The sequence below is a fragment of the Mustela erminea genome, chromosome 7, assembly GCF_009829155.1.
Source record: "Mustela erminea isolate mMusErm1 chromosome 7, mMusErm1.Pri, whole genome shotgun sequence".
NCBI classification, from domain to species: Eukaryota; Metazoa; Chordata; class Mammalia; order Carnivora; family Mustelidae; genus Mustela; species Mustela erminea.
In genome coordinates this window covers 109883240-109899038 of record NC_045620.1, presented here as the reverse complement: position 1 = coordinate 109899038, position 15799 = coordinate 109883240, and the positions used below count along the sequence as shown (strand labels likewise).

General features: G+C 37.5%; 1 protein-coding gene and 1 long non-coding RNA gene across 8 annotated transcripts in view; both read right to left on the bottom strand.

Annotated features, from left to right (window-relative positions):
• Window positions 1-15799, bottom strand: part of MAP4K3 (mitogen-activated protein kinase kinase kinase kinase 3) — a 193126-nt gene that overhangs the window by 172450 nt on the left and 4877 nt on the right. The window lies entirely within an intron of this gene.
• Window positions 848-14947, bottom strand: LOC116595987. Its single transcript, XR_004287955.1, has 3 exons — window positions 14293-14947; window positions 14252-14253; window positions 848-1114 (listed from the first exon to the last, which is right to left on the bottom strand). It is a non-coding gene; the product is annotated as an uncharacterized LOC116595987 (long non-coding RNA).

Below are 15799 nucleotides of genomic sequence, written 5' to 3'. Positions count from 1 at the left end.
GTAAAATATAGTTTAATTAAATTTCATGTTTTATGTGATCACTTCCTATAAAAGTTGTTATAGAAATATTCTTTAAATTTTAGTTCAAATATTGCAAGAGAACATGTAGAAACAGCTAAAGAAATCTCAACACAAACAATTTAAATCTAACATAAAAATAGCAACTCTGACCAGTAATTAACAGAAACCTTCAATTTTGGTTTTTGAAGAAAAAAAAGTTTGCGGAACCTCATGTAACCACAGTTTAGTGAAGGAAAAAAAAAAAAATCTCAACATTCTAAATGAAAACTTCTTGCTCCGGTAGTGTTAGAGAATCAGCATCATAGCACTAACCAGAAATAGGAGACCCCAAAAGAAAAATGTCAACACAATGACTGAAATAAAAATGACAATGACTGACATTACTGTTCAAGCTGAATAATATTCCAAAAACTTAAATAACTGTGTATGTGGCAAGTTTCTGCACAAGGCTTTATAGTCTCTACTTCATGCTCTTTGAAGATTTGGGGTTTAAGTTTTTATTGAAGGGAGGAAGGATGGTAGAGCATGCAACAGAGAAGGGAAAAATGAACAGGTTTTAATAATGACACAGTCTATCCAGTTTATCACTCAGCACTTTCTTTTTTTTTTTTTTTTTAAAGATTTTATTTATTTATTTGACAGAGAGAGATCACAAGTAGGCAGAGAGGCAGGCAGAGAGAGAGAGAGATAGAGAGGAGGAAGCAGGCTCCCTGCTGAGCAGAGAGCCCGATGCGGGACTCGATCCCAGGACCCTGAGATCATGACCTGAGCCGAAGGCAGCGGCTTAACCCACTGAGCCACCCAGGCGCCCCTCACTCAGCACTTTCAATGCTTTATTTCTGTCAACTTTGTCACCTCATAAGATTGACATGGAGAGAGAGGACTGCACAGGGATAGTGAGAGATCATAAGTCATCTATCTATTCCTGAGGCACTGTAAGAACAACAGGAATCCAAAAATGGATTTTAAGGATATACACACGTTGGAAGAAAACTCTGATAACAACAGTGGGTAATTTTTACCTGTATTTACTCCATTATTCTTACCTCCTACAACTAAAAAATATTCAGTAACTTGTAATACCAAACTTTTTCTTGAAGACTGTAACTTCCACAAACATGTATACTTACATTACAGGTCTTTTGTATCATATTTCATTCATTCACTTAAATATGCCTGAAAAGAAAGCTTGAAACCACAAATTTTTAATTCCTTGGACATTAAAAGTGAAAAGAAAGTTAGTAAAGAGGTTTTCTTCCTTTGAAAATTAAGGACAAAAGCTGTCCCTTATCTATGCTCCCATCACTGAATAGCTCCAGTTTTCAAGTGTGCTCTTTAACTTTAGGTCCCTACCAGTCCCTTCAAATCAGCTAGTCTACCACTTCAAGGGTAGAGGATGGGACAACACCTTTCTGCTTAAATATATTATATCTCAATCAACTCGTCCAAAATCTACATCTCTCTTCATTCAACTTCTAAGCCATCTATGGTCAAAACTTCCCTGATTATTAAGTGAAGTCATGTCATTATCATTCACTCTTGGATAGGTACAAGACATTCCGGATAACCTAAAATATCAAACTGAAGATTAAATGTCCACACTACATCACACCCACCTATCCGCCACGGGATTAAGTGGTCCCTCCCATGTAGCTCCTTATCCACACTTTGGTTCAAACATCTTCAGCGGTTCCCTTATTTTTATCATATTTAATTTGTATCTTGGAGACAGTTTCTCAAGACGTATTTTGGTCTTAATTACTTCTCTATAGCAAACAATGACTACAAAGCACAGGTTCTGGAGTTAAGACTACCTGAATTCAAATCCCAGTTTTACCACTTACTAGATGGATGACTTTGGACCTATTCTTGACTTCTTTTTGTGCCTCAGTATCCACATCTATAAACTGGAAATAACAACAATGCCTACTTCATGCTTCTGAATCGCCTGCAATCAGGATTCTTTGCAGTCATTCTCAAGAAAATGACTCTACAGACAGCAAGTATATTCTCCTAACTAGACTCACTAGTCTCCAAGTACTTACCACCCCTAGCTCTCTGATGTATGTGACTCTACTTTCTATTAATCTCAAACTACCTGTGTTTGCACATGAATAGTCAGAGGAAAGACCATGGAAAAAGGCCAAGAAAAAACAGTCATTTATAAGTCAAGGAGGGAATCCTCATAAGGAACTAACCCTGCTGACACCTGGATCTCAAACTGCTAGCCTCCAGAACTTTGAGAAAATAAACTTTCATTAGTTAAGCCAGCCAGTCAGTGATTCTTTGTTAGAAAGCTCTAAAAAGGGGCGCCTGGGTGGTTCAGTGGGTTAAAGCCTCTGCCTTCGGCTCAGGTCATGATCCCAGGGTCCTGGGATGGAGCCCTGCATCAGGCTCTCTGCTCAGTGGGGAGCCTGCTTCTCCCTCTCTCTCTGCCTGCCCCTCTGACTACCTGTGGTCTCTGTATGTCAAATAAATAAATAAATCTTTAAAAAAAAAAAAGGAAGCTGTAACAAATTAATACAAGAACCCAGAAACAGATTCATACAAATACAGTCAAGTGATCTCTCACAAAGGAGCAAGGGCAATAATGGAAAAAGGATGGTCTTTTCAACAAATGATACTGAATCAACTGGACACGTGGACACATGTGGGGACAGCCACATAAGGAAAGAGAAAGGAAGGATTAACCTAAAGAAAGAAAGAATCTAGATATAGACCTTATACTTCTCCCAAAATTAACCAAATGGACCAAGACCTACATATAAAATGCAAAACTATAAAAGTTCTAGAAGACAACTGAAAATCTAGTGACCTTGGTTTGGATTTGGAAGTGAGTTTTTAGATATAACACCAAAGATATAACCAACAACAGCAACAAAAAACCTGATAAGTTGGGGGTGCCTGGGTGGCTCAGTGGGTTAAAGCCTCTGCCAGGGTCCTGGGATGGAGCCCCACATCGGGCTCTCTGCTCAGCAGGGAGCCTGCTTCCTCCTCTGTCTCTGCCTGCCTCTGCCTACTTGTGATCTCTGTCAAATAAATAAAAATCTTAACCAAAAAAAAAAAAAAACAAAACCTGATAAGCTGGACTTTGCTAAATTAAAAAACTTCTGCTCTGATAAAGACACTATAAAGAGAATAAAAAGACAAGCCACAGGGGCGCCTGGGTGGCTCAGTGTGTTAAAGCCTCTGCCTTCAGCTCAGGTCATGGTCTCAGGGTCCCGGGATCAAGCTCCACATCAGGCTCTCTGCACAGCAGGAAGCCTGCTTCCTCCTCTCGCTCTGCCTGACTCTCTGTGATCTCTGTCTGTCAAATAGATAAATAAAATCTTAAAAAAAAAAATAAAAAGAAAAGACAAGCCACAGAGTGGGAGAAAATATCTGCAAAACACATAGCTGATAAGGGATATATATCCAAAATATACAAATTTTTTAAAAGATTTTATTTACTAGTCAAAGAGAGAAAGGGTGTGCACAAGCAGGGGGAGCGGCCAGAAGCAGCAGCAGGCTCCTCCCTCAGCAAGAAGCCTGATGCAAGACTTAATCCCAGGACACTGGGATCATGACGGAGCTGAAGGCAGGTGCTTAATAGACTGAGCCACCCAGGCATCCCTAAAATATACAAAGAACTCTTGAAACTCACAATAAGACAACCAATCCAATTTTTAAAAGGACAAAAGATCTGAAGGGATGCTTCATTTAAAAAGATATACAGATGGAAAATAAACAAATGAAAAGATGCTCAACATCACAAGTCACTAGGGAACTGCAAATTAAAACAACAATGATACCACTACACACCCATCTGAATGGACAAAATCCAAAACACTGACAATATCAAATGTCAGCAAGGATGTGGAACAACAGGAACAAGATTTGCTAGATGCTGGGAATGCAAAATGGTGCAGGCACTCTGAAAGACAGCTGGGCAGTTTCTTACAAAGCTAAACAGTCTTACCACACAATTCAGTGATTGCACTCCTTGGTATTTACACAAATGAGTTGAAAACTTATGTCCACAAAAAAACCTGCACAGAGATGTTTATAGCAGCTTTATTCATAACTGCTAAACTTTGGAAGCAACTAAGATATTAATCAATAGGTAAATGGATATGTAAACTATTGTATCATAATACACTGGGATATTACTCTGTAATAAAAAAAACACATGAGCTGCATCAAGCTACAAAAAGATTTAAAGGAACCTTAAATGCATATTGCTAGGTGAAAGAAGGCTATGTGAAAAGTTTACATAGTGGGGCACCTGGGTGACTCTGGGGGTTAAGCATCTGCCTTTGGCTCAGGTCATGATCTTGGGACCGTACTCTATATCTTGATAGATTATCTCTATCTAGATCTTGGGGCCCTATCACTCTATCTCACTCTCCCTCAAATAAATGAATAAATTCTTTAAAAAAAAAAAAAAGAGAGAGAGAAGAGTCTACATACCTATGATCCTAATTATATGCCATTCTGGGAAAGGCAAAACTATAGAAACAGTAAAAAGATCAGTGGTTGCAGGGGTGGGGTGGGGGTAGAGGCAGAGGCTGACTCAGATAATTTTCAAAGCAGTGAAAATACTCTATAAAATACCATGATGGATACATGTCTAAAACATTTGTCCAAGCCCATAGCATATACAATACCAAGAGTGAGCCCTAATGTAAACTTAACTGAAGTCCATTAATGTAATGGACTTTAGTTAATAATAGTGGATCAATACGGTTTCACTAATTTTAACAAATGTATTACACTAATGCAAGATATTAATGGAGTATATAGGAACTCTGTACTTTTTTTTAGAGAGGGAGGAGGGGGAAAGGGAGAGAAAATACCAAGCAGGCTCCATGCCCAGGGTGGAGCCCAATGCAGGGCCCAATCTCACAACCCTCCAATCATGACCTGAGCCAAAAACCAAGAGCTGGATACTCAACTGACTCAGCCACCCGGGCACCCAGGTGCCCCAGGAATTCGGCACTTTTCATTCAATTTTTCTATAAACCTAAAGACAGATGAGCCCACAAAAAATAGAAGTAAAACCTTGGGTACCATAAATGGAGGGAAATGGAAAAGCAGAGCTGAGACTTCCACCAACAGTGGCACAAAGATAAAAATAGAAGGGATGGGGAAGAGGAGAAATTAGCCTCTGAAAACTAAACATCTAAGGTTTTAAAATTACTTAAGGACAGGTGAACAGATCTTGGTACAACTCAATGTACTGGAACAGAGAACCCTAGATAAAACTGGGGGCCTGGAAAGGACTATGCCTTCAATAAAGTAAAAACAAAAACAAACCAAAAAAAAAAAAAAACAACTCACAAGCACAGGAGGAGGATAACAAAAATCTGTTTCTGCTTGGGCTTTGAATAGGAAGAAAGAAAAAAGTCCCTTAAGAATTCAGCTGCTCACTTGGGTTTGGGGTTCAAATGTGCACTATCCATAAGGTGTGGGGAACTGCAAACAGAGAAATTAACATAAAGATCAGTCTCAGACCAAAGAGACTCATGAGGTTCCTGGAAGAAGCAAAAGCAAAACTGTTTTGGAAAGACACCCCCACAATTTGAGCCACAAAATATTCTTACAGAAAAAAAAAAAACCCTGATGAATTCAGAATTAAAATAAAAATCTACCATAAGTGAGTCAGCAAACACAACAACAAACAGCAAGATTAAAAATCCTCAAAATCTGAAAAGACAGAATAGTAATTTAAAAGAGAATGTTAAGTATGTTTAAATAATCTAAATTAGAAAAAAGGAATCAAAACTCTAAGAACAAGAAACCACGTTTTAAAAAAAAATACAGACTTGAAAAATAATAAAATAGGGCTTTTAGAAATAGAACTATTAAAATTTAAAAAACAAAAGAGGCACCTGGGGGACTCAGTTGATTATTAAGCATCCAAGGCCTGATCTCAGCTCAGGTTTTGATCTCAAGCTTTTGAGTTCAGGCCCCACACTGGGCTCTAAAACAAATCAAAAAACTGAAGTGTGCTCCATCCCATACCCACCAAATTGTATGCCTAAATCCTAACCATGAAAGTAATGATGTTTGGACACGGGGCTTCAGCGTATGGTTAGGTTTAGATGAGGCCATGAGGATGGCAACTCTCATGCTGAGGTTAGCGCCCAGAGAGCTTCTGTCATTCTCTGCCAGGTAATCTAGTGAGAAGGTGGCTGTCTGTAAATTAGGAATTTATCACCAGAAATCAACTGTGCTGGCACATCCTGGTCTTAGACTTCCAGTCTCCAGAACTAGGAGAAAATTAATTTTCTTGCTTAAGCCACCCGGTCTATGATATTTTATTTTGGCAGCCTGTACTAAGACTCCAAATGACCAAATGTGAAATAGCTTGAACATCAAAATAAATGGTAGTGATGAATAAGAACCTAACAAAAAAAATAAATAAAAATCTATAAGTCCAAAAATAAAGTAAAAGCTTTTCATCACAATTGACTGCCAACTAATAAATGCAGAAAAAATTAATGGAATTAGAAAAGCACATTTCACACCATAACAGTAATAACTCAAGTATGACCCATCAATGGACATTAAAACTAATGGTGCAAGTTAGATGAGGAAGGAGATACTATACAGTCTTAAAATATCTCCCCACAAATTATTTATTAACTACAAAAGGAAAAAATAATAACTTTATACTGAGGAAACCTAGCAGATTCACATTAACCAAGTGATCAAAACTAGTATTAATAATGGAACAAGTGAGCATCACATGCCTCCTGATATTGAGAAGACACATTACTTACATACATTTCTGCCAAAAATGCGCAACCTGAATTTGAACAAAAGAAACACCAAATATACCAAAATGAAGGACATTCAACAAAATAAATGATGTGTATTCCTATAAAGTGTCAATGTCTAGAAAGACAAAGAAAGGCTGAAAAACTATTCCAGATGAAGAGAGACTAAAAAGTCTTGGAAACTAAAAGTGATGTATGATCCTGGATTGGTTTCTGGACTAGAAAGAGAATGCTGTTGTGGACATCATTAGGACCACTGGTAGAAATCTGAATAAAATCTATAAATCGGATAACAGAATACTGTTACTTAATACTTAATATTAAAATTTTCTGATTTTGATAACTGTACTGTGGTTTTATTTAAGTGACTATATTTATTTTGAGGAAATATACATTGAATATTTATGGGTAAAGGAGCATGATGTCTCCAACCTATTCCCAAATGGTTCAAGTTAGAAAAATAATATGTACATAGAGAGAAAATGTGATAAAGTAAATGTGGCAAAGTGTTAACCACTGGTGAACTGTGGATAAGGGTATAAAAGAGTTCTCTGCATTATTCTTACAATTTTCCTATGAGTTCCAATTATTTCCCCCCAAAAAAGGACTTTTTAAAGGCAACAAGAGATTATACACAGATACAAAGATACTAAATTTATGAACCATAATACAAGACACAGAATAAAGAGTTGGAAAAACCATGACATTACAGGACATGATGAAATAGAAGAAATACCCTCTCTTATTATATACCTTTTAAAAAGTCAATCAGAGAGAAAAAATAGATTAGCTACAAAAAACAACTAATAACAGACTTTTTTTAATCATTGTATATTATGACAATAGACCTCTTAGCAACAGCAACAGATAACCAGAAGACAACAGAATATTTTCAAAGTTCTGAGAGAAGGTAACTGTCAACTTCAGAGTTTAAAACACGCTAAATTATGATTTGAAAGTAAAGACACAATAATGATACTTTTGAGAGGAAATAAAAAAGATTGAGTTGACCTTACACCATCCCTTACTTGAAAGAGAAAGAAGGTTAAAAAAAAAAAAAGAGAGAGAGAGAGAGAAAGAGAACACTTCCAAATAATGCTCAGCAGGAGGAACACTGAACCCAGAACGCAAGAATACAATGCCAAGACACAATGGTTAGCAATGAAATAAAAAGCACATATGGGTAAATGTAAAAGAGAACTATCCATATAAAATAGTTAATAAACACTAATCACGGAGATATAAAACAAAGTAGAACCAAAATAAGAAACAACACAAAAAGGAAGGAGGTAACTGAATTAGGCATTCTAAAGTCCATGTACTTACCAGGAAGAAAACAGAATTTTTTTACATTATTATTTTTTAGAAGATTTTATTTATTTGTCAGAGAGCAAGCAAGCATGTGTGCACACAAGCAGAGGGAATGGCAGGCAGAAGGAGAAGCAGACTCCCTGCTAAGTAGGGAGTCCAATATGGGGCTCAATCCCAGGACTCTGGGAACATGATCTGAGCTGAAGGCACATGCTTAACCAACTGAGCTACCCAGGCATCCCAAAAACAGAAATATTGATTAACTTCACTACACATGTTGAAATTTTAAGGAAACCACCAAAAGTATAAAAATAAAATGTGTAACTTTCAACTCAGTAGAGGAAAAAGAGGGGGAAATACAAGAAAATATACTGAATACCATCCAAATAGTGACTTAAGCAGGTTAGAAAGACAAGATTGGCCCCAATGAATTTGGAAAATTTTTATAATATAAATCAAATAAATTCATATTCTTCAGTTGGCATTCATTTGTATGTATCTTAGGTATCTGAAACATTATCACATTTCTTAATATGGACCCTTACTTTGTCAGAATGGCTGTCTATAACCTCTGCCCACTTTGGTCCCACAGCAGTATTTTTTTTTTTTTTTGAGATTTATTTGTTTGTTTATTTGAGAGAGAGACAGTGGGTGAGTGCATGCAGGGGGAAGGACAGGGGGAAGGAGAATCTTAAGCAGACTCCCACTGAGTGTGGAGCCTGACACACATCTCAGTCTTACGACCCTGAGACTATGACCCAAGCTGAAATCAACCAGCTGAGCCACCCAGACGCCGCCCCCACTCCCAGCAGTATTTTTACCCATATTTACTCTTTTTTGGAACTGCTTTTCCCTCAGTTCTCTACAAGTGCAAACCCAAAATTTTGTTAAGTCCTAGGTCAAGATACGCTCTTCCACGAAGTCTTTACCAGGCTAATTCCAGCTCATCTTAGCCTTAAGCTTAATTTCTATAGAATTTGTAACATGTCATTGCTTTTTTAATTGTTAAAATCCTGCCTTAGAAATGTTCCTTAAATGTTCCATTTAGGCATATTTTGTTTCCTCAATCTGAACATAAACTCCTCAAAATCAGAAAGAATTTTTTTAGGATCTCCTAAACAATCTGGCACAGTGTTGATTATTCACTTAAGGATGAAGCAAACTTTAAGTTATTTTTCTTCAATAAGTTCAAAAAACATGAAATATGCGAAATATGCACACAAAAACACATATCTCATATATAAAAATATCTCAGGTTTTTAAAGACTTTGTTTTCTTTAGACAAGAGAGCTAAAGTGAACAGATTTTAATAGTCATTTCCCATTTTCTTTTTTTTTTTTCACTTTAGCCAATTTTAAAAGGAGTCCACATCCTCAGAGCTAAAATATACAAGGTCAAGTGAAAGGAAGTCAGACATCACTAATACAACAAAGATTTTAATAAAAACTGAGTATGTGCCCCACATTCTGACTACCACACCATCTTGAAGAAGTATTACATAATAGCTATCTTTTACCACAATATTAGAAGAAAAAGCTAGGGATAAAATTTAGAAGTTAAAAGAAAAACAAAACATTGGTAAGATAAAGAAGACCTAACTAAATGGAGAGAAATAACATATTCACACATCAGAAGACTCAATGCCGTTATGATCTCAAATTTCCACAAACTGACTGCAAATCCTACATAATTCCAATAAAATCCCAGCAGGCTATCTACGTGATAAAATGTCACAAAATTATGCACAAAGACACGAAAAGAAAATGAGAGGACGCAAAAAGTGGTGAAATCTAAGGTCTAGTTAATTGCACTGTGGCAATCAAGCTCCTGGTTTTGATAATGCACTACAGTCACATAAAAAGATGTCACTATTGGGAGAAGGTGGATGTTCGGTATATACGAGACCTCTTCGCACTCTTTTCGCAACTTCCTATGAGTTTATAATTACTTCAAAATAAAAAGTTAAAACAAAATCCCAGCAGACTTTTTTATATAATTTGAAAAGTGATTCTAAAATTCATATGGAAAAAACAAAGGGCTTAAAATAAATGGAACAATTCTGAAAAAATAGAACAAAGCTGGAGGACTCACTACCTGAATCCAAGACTGTCCATTAAGCAATGGTAAGCAATACAGTGATGCACTGGTAGAAGTACAGCCATACAGCTCAATGGAACAAAACAGAGTTCAGAATATCCCCATGTATGTATCCTCAAAGGTGCAAAGACAATTCCTTCCTAATTCATTTACATGAAGTTCTAAAAGAGCTTTTACAGTAACAAATCAGAACAGTGATTGCTATGGGGAAGAGGGATGTGAGACTCACTGGGCAGGTGAACCTCTCTGAGGTTAAGGAAATGTTCTACCTTAATAAGGATGTGGGTTACACAGTTTTATGTATGTCAAAACTCTTCTAACTGAAACAAGATCCATTTCACCATAAGTAAACTATAATTTTATTTTAGAAATATATAGCAGCACACAAACTTTATAAAATATTTGTCTATAAAAAGACAGAAGAAAATACATCAAAATAATATTTAGTTCTTGAGAGTTAAATCATTATTTCTTAAATTAATTATTATTTAAAAAGGTATATGTACACATAATACATGTCATAATAAGAACAAAACAAGAAAATCTTTAAAATGTATGCCATGATAGGGGTGCATGGGTGGTGCATTTAGTTTAGTGTTCAACTCTTGGTTTCAGCTCAGGACATGATCTCCGGGTGATGAGATCAAGGCCATGTTGGGCTCTGCACTCACTGCAGAGTCTGCTTGAGACACTCTCTTCCTCTGCCCCTCTCTACCTGATGGTGCTCTCTCTAAAAAAATGAATAAATCTTTTTAAAAAAATGTATGCCACAGGAAAAATATCTAGCCCATATTGTGTTCCACTCACTAATTCCTACATCAGTTACCTTCCAGATCTGTGGCACCGTTTGACAGGAAGACATCTTTGCAGGTCTTCCCGGTAATCCATCAGTAAGAGCTGAGAGAACGGTACTAACCCTTATCAATTTCCATTAGTCTTAAAGACACTGCTAAAGAATTGTTACAGTCCACAGAAAAAGGAAAATTTACATTAGTGTTTCCTTAAAGAAATTACCGCAAGAAAATAAGGAAACAAAATCTCACAGATACCTCTTTATTTTCTAATATTGTCTTCGTAGCTAACATCATTCTCCCACTACTAATTTATTTGAACAAATTATTTTATGTGCTCCTCTGTTGGGCTTAAAATTTTGAAGTTCTCTTCAAATCAACTTTTCCATCATATTTCTTCACAAAGCCCCATCAAATGTTTCTCCAAGATGATTCTCATCAATCCCTTCCATTCCGTTCTTTACTGCTTTTCACTGTTTGCTCCATCATCACTTGCCGCATCCTTTGTTTACTCCATATAAGTTAGCACAATTCTGTGAATCCCTGAGAGCCCTTAGGATACTTTCCTGAAGGTCTGAAAGGTCAAAATGATTTTCATGACAATATTAAAATGTTATTTGCCACATTTTACCGTATTGATACTTGCACAATAGAGCAAAAGCAATGGTGATAAAACTGCTGGTGCCTTGGCATCAGAGCAGTGGCCCCAAAATGCACTACCAATCACCGTATTCTTCACTGCCATGCACTCTAAGAGAAAAAAAAAAAAAGCCAGTTTCACTGAAGAAACTGAAGAATGTCCTTATTGAAGCACAAATATTATTAATCTTATTAACTCCTAACCCTTAATACATAACCTTAACTCCAACCCTTAATACATAACCCTTAATAATAACCCTGTTATTCTATTTGATGAAAATACATAAAACATTTCCACTGCATACCAAAGTACAATGGTCAGCTCAAAGAACAGCATGTGTGATTTTCAGTTGCAAACTGAACTAACCACTTTTCCCATACAACACCATTTTTATTTGAAAGAACTGACGAATTGGTTATTCATGCTTAGATACCTGACATTTTATTGAAAATGAACTAATGATGGGGCACCTGGGTGGCTCAGTCAGTTAAAGCATCTACCTTCAGCTCAGGTCATGATCCCAGGGTCCTGGGATCAAGTCCTATATCGGGCTCCTTGCCAGGAGGGATCCTGCTTCTCCCTCTGCCTGCTGCTCCCCCTGCTTGTGCGTATACCGCACGCATGCACCCTCTCTCTCTCCCCGACAAATAAATAAAATCTTTAAAAACAAGGTAGAATTGAGAATCTGTCTTCTATTTAACCAAGTACTAAACTTCTCAGGTGTAAGTGCTAATAGAGTCAATAGCAACAGATATAACTAGCATACATAATCTTGGGGTTCTCAATGGTGTAAAGGGGCTCTGAAACCAAAAAGTTTGAGATCAGTCGCGTTCAGGGTGGTACGGCTATAGACCAAAAAGTATGAGAATAGCAGGTCTTATTTAGCAGATATTTCCATCTTTCCTCTCTGATCCATTCTCATCATGATGGTCAGAATGATAATGAGCCCTTCCAACATTACTCCTTCTACAGAAACCTTTAAAGCTCTCAACATCCTACCACGTCATATCTAAATGACTTTATCCAGTTTCCAAGTTTATAAAGTGACCCTATCTTATCTAGTACACCTTACTTCTCCATGCTCCCCAACACAAGCCTTCTGTGTTAGTCCCCAAGACTTTATCCACCTCTGTCGTTACACACACCTGGGAAGACCAACATCCCCATTCCCTTCCCTGCCTACTTCCCCTCTCTCCCTGACCCCTCCCAGCCACCTAAACTTAACTTACTCTTAGAGGCCAGGGGGCAAAAAGGACAGGGCCTTGAATGTTTGGCTTACAAGACTGTACTTTAGTCTACAGGCAATATAGGAAGATTCTTTGACCAGGAGAGGATGGATGACCATCTCAAACTTCTAAGAAGACTCTAATCAAACAAAATAAATATCTTATTTGAACATAACTAAAATTCATAGTCAAATCTAAAATTCTTCCACAGAGTTTAAGGACGAAAGTAAAAAATACATTGTCACACTAGGAATCCAAACCTATAATCTCAGGTCAAGGCAGCCTGAACTCGGAAACGTGGCATCTTCCAGAACAAAGAAGGCTAAAAAACAGAGCTAAAGCAAAAAACAAACATGTTCTCATCTCTTGAATATAGGGTCTTTTGGTACTGAACAAAATCTTTCCTAAAAGCCCAATTCTTTTAGAAACAAAAAACCAACCAACCAACCAACAAAAAACCAAAATAAAACAAATATGTGGGGCGCCTGGGTGGCTCAGTGGGTTAAAGCCTCTGCCTTCGGCTCGGGTCGTAATCCCAGGGTCCTGGGATCGAGCCTCATGTCGGGCTCTCTGCTCTGCGGGGAGCCTGCTTCCTGCTCTCTCTCTCTGCCTGCCTCTCTGCCTACTTGTGATCTCTGTCAAATAAATAAAATCTTTAAAAAAAAAAAAATATGTAACAGCTATAAATATTCACTAGTCACTTAAGGTCTTTAGTTTAAAGTGACAGAGTTATCTTCATATGCACAAAATAGGAATGACATCACTTAATATGCAAAAGCTACATTAAGCCTGCTGATTTAGTTTAGGCCTAATAATAATCCACAGTGCTTAAACTGTTCTGTACCCACCACTGGCAGAACTCTAGTTAAACCCAATACCATCTTTTCTGCAAAACCTGCTATGATTTCTCCCAACCAGAAACAATGATCTCCCTTCTCTAAACTCATGTTGCATATGGTTTGTCCCCCTTCAAGTCAGTTCATTCATTCATTCCACAAATAAGTACTGAGAGTCAAATATGTCCCAGGTACTCTTCCAGGGTCTACAACACAGCAGTGAACAAAACAAAACCACCAGCTTCCTGGATTTACACTCTAGTAGGAAGAAAAAGGTAATACACAACTAAGTAGAAGGTGACAGAGCTCATAATAAAAGTGAAAATTAGAGGAAGAACAGAGATAAACTGTCTATAAAGCTCACAGATCTCCAAGTTTGGCCTCACTCACTCACATGAACCTCTGTGAGTGCTGAGAATTACTGGGACGTGCAGAATGCCATAGAAGGTGACCAGTAGCAGCCAGGATGCTAACTGGGAGCATTTTATAAGAGCATTTCTCAGTAAATGCCTAAAGAAACCTCAGACGAAAAGGACTGGACTCTAAGGTTAAAACATCTTGTTGGCACATCTTTTTTCACTCTAAGTAAATATTCGCTTTAATACCAACTCTCATTTAACTGGTTTACTTAATGAGAGCCCCCAAAATTACACAAACTTCAAGCCCTACAAAATCTGGATTCATCCCTGCTAAACACAGAAAATGAGAGTAGGGTTTGGTTTCCTTCAGGGTGATAAGGAACAAACACATTTAAAGGTGACACCTGAGCTGAGACCCAAGGGAAATGAAGAAGTAAACCATACAGCTATTGGAGGAGGGCAGAATTCAGGCCCAGAACACCAAGTACAAAAAGCCTGAGCAGGAGCATGAGAAGCAAGGACAGTAGCAGGAGAAATATATAATAATAAATGATACCACAGTAATTAATGATTACAGAGTATTGTATGTCAGGCACAGTCCTAAACACTATTCTAAGCATCTCCTCGTTACAGTTGAGTAAACTGAGGCACAAAGGAAAGGATTAAAGTAATCTAATGGCGGTGAAGTAAAGTAAGCTAATGGTGGTGAAACCAGGCAGTCTGACTCCAGAGCCCAGCTCTTAAACCACTCTGCTAAACTAAGGAGAGGTCGGTTATCCAGATTATGGAGTATCTAGACAATCTCTCAGCCAGTAAGTGTTAACATGCTACAAAAGAAGAAATCAACAAGGTTTTGATCTCAAACTATGATAGCTAAAAGTAGGTACACATTTTATGTCCTTATAAATACCAAGCACGGGGGCGCCTGGGAGGCTCAGTGGGTTAATGCCTCTGCCTTCAGCTCAGGTCAAGATCCCAAGGTCCTGGGATCGAGCCCCGCATTGGGCTCTCCGCTCTGTGGGGAGCCTGTTTCCCTCTCTCTCCGCCTGCCTCTCTGCCTACTTGTGATCTGTCAAATAAATAAATAAATAAAATCTTTAAAAAAAAAAAAAAAAACCAAGCACCAAGTCTTGTCATTTTTCTCCACCTCTCAGTCTTTAACACATTTCCTTCCATATTATAGCTGTTCAGTGTAGGATGGTTGTTCAATGTACCCTTAAGAGAGAACCAGCAACTATTCACTCTCCATGCAAAATAACCTATTAGATGTTCTTTCGCAGGTAAATACACATACACACCAAATCCTGGAGGTGAGCACTTCCTTTAAGGGATCAGATCCATGTTAAAGTAAATTAATCTGTTCTTCTGGGTTTTTTTTAAAGCTCTCAGGAGAAATGACCCACAATCTGTTCCACTGTCACTTTCCATCCCAAATAAATACTGAGGCTGGAAAATTCTACCTTAATTTACCTTAAATACTCAAACAAGCTTTCTGAAGTTTAGGACCCTTTCCTCAGGTCCCTCTAGACTTTGTCTTCCTTGAAAGCAAAAAAATAAGCATAATCCCAGACAATCATGTTTTACCTTCAGCCATTCTTTTCTAAATGCTTAAGATATTCATGTTCCTCAACAGAAGTTAGGTTTCAGAACGGAGTTTTCCTGTTTTATAAACATTGACTACAATGGAAAGAATTAGTCTTTGATGATACTAATCAGAATACCTTGAAAGATACAAAACTACAAATAAGCCAACACAA